Source organism: Galeopterus variegatus, unplaced genomic scaffold (assembly GCF_000696425.1).
Source record: "Galeopterus variegatus unplaced genomic scaffold, G_variegatus-3.0.2 Scaffold990, whole genome shotgun sequence".
Lineage (NCBI taxonomy): Eukaryota > Metazoa > Chordata > Mammalia > Dermoptera > Cynocephalidae > Galeopterus > Galeopterus variegatus.
The window spans coordinates 75327-76848 of NW_007727101.1; the positions used below are offsets into that span (position 1 = coordinate 75327).

General features: G+C 53.4%; 1 pseudogene; it reads right to left on the reverse strand.

Moving 5' to 3' along the window:
- Positions 1-21: 21 nt before the first annotated feature.
- Positions 22-1181, reverse strand: LOC103591568 (annotated as a pseudogene).
- Positions 1182-1522: the final 341 nt, after the last annotated feature.

The window sequence follows — 1522 nt, forward strand, 5'->3', positions numbered from 1 at the left end:
TATTCAGGGTCAGCTTGATGTTCAAGAGCTCCTGGTCTTCTGGTACTCGCACAGCTGCCACGCCGTGTCCAGTATGGCCCTCTGCAGGTTGGCCTCCAGCTCAGCAGCTTGGTGTTGGCATCCTTAATGACAAACTCCCTACGCTGTTTGGCATCAGTGATGGTGTCCTCCAGGGAAGTCTTCTGGCCTTTGAGGCCCTCAATCTCAGCCGGGAGACAGCTGATGCTCCAGTTCATTTCGGAGATCTCCATCTTTGTGAGATGAAGTTCATCCCTTCCCAGCCAGGGTCTTCAGCTCTGCATGTTTGATTTGGTATACGCTCTCAGCCTTGGCCCAGCTGTGGTTGGCAGTGTCCTCATACTGGGCCTTGCCCTCGGTGATGATGCTGTCCATGTCCACAGAAAGGCTGTTGTCTGTGGACAGGACCACAGTCATGCCCAAGATCTGGGACTGCAGCTCACAGATCTGCACTTTATAGAGCTGCCTAAGGAAGTTATCTTGTCAGTCAGCCATTCCAGGCAAGACTCCAGCTCTGCCTTGTTCAGCTAAGCTTCATCCACATTCTTCTTGATGAGGACAAGTTCATTTTCCATCTCTGTACACTTGTTGATTTTGTCCTCATACTTATTCTTAAAGTCCTCCACCAGCCCCTGCATGCTGCCAAGCTCCTCCTCCAGCTTCAGCTTCCCCTGGCCCAGTGAGTCCAGCTGCTGCCACAAAGGTTGTTGATGTAGCTCTCGGACATGTGGTCCGTGTGGCTCCAACTGTCTTCTGCTGCTGCAGGAGGCTCCACTTGGTCTCCAGCATCTTGTTCTGCTGCTCCAGGAACCACATCTTGTCAAAGAAGGAGGCAAACTTGTTCAGGGTCTTAATCTGCTCCTTCTCCTGGGTGGGCACAACCTGGATGTTGGGGTCCACCTCCAGTCTAAGGGGGTTCACCAGGCTCTGGTCACCATGACGGCTGGGATGACCCCCATACCACCAACCTCAGAGTAGCCCCCACCTCGGCCCAGGTTCATGCCAGTGCACAGGCCACCCCAGACGCTGCTGCTGCTGCCCACCCAGGAGAACCTCGAGGAGCTGATGCGGGCACCAGGCGCACTTGTGTAGGAGCAGCTGCTGAGGGCCCAGGGGCCAGGGGTGCACTCATTCTAGGACTTCTCAGTCACCCTGATGCACATGGTGGAGGCTGGAGTGGAGGCGGGCAGGCCAAACCAGATAGAGATTCGAGAAGGAGCCGAGAAGCGTTGCTGTAGATCCAGGTCTTCTGACACCAAGGCCAGGGACTTAACTTTAGAAAATGAAGTGTCAAGTGATTTTCTGCTCCTCCTCCTCCTCCTCTTTCTGGGACCTTCACTCATGTTTGGGTTTTCATGGGGGACAGGACATAGGGGGTGCTGAGATCCACCCACTGAATCAGTGCTGTAGCAGAGGCTTAAGCAACTATATGGCAAACGCAGTTCAGACATACATATGTCTCAAATGTAACGTAACGTAACATAACATATTTTGACTTCCCAAA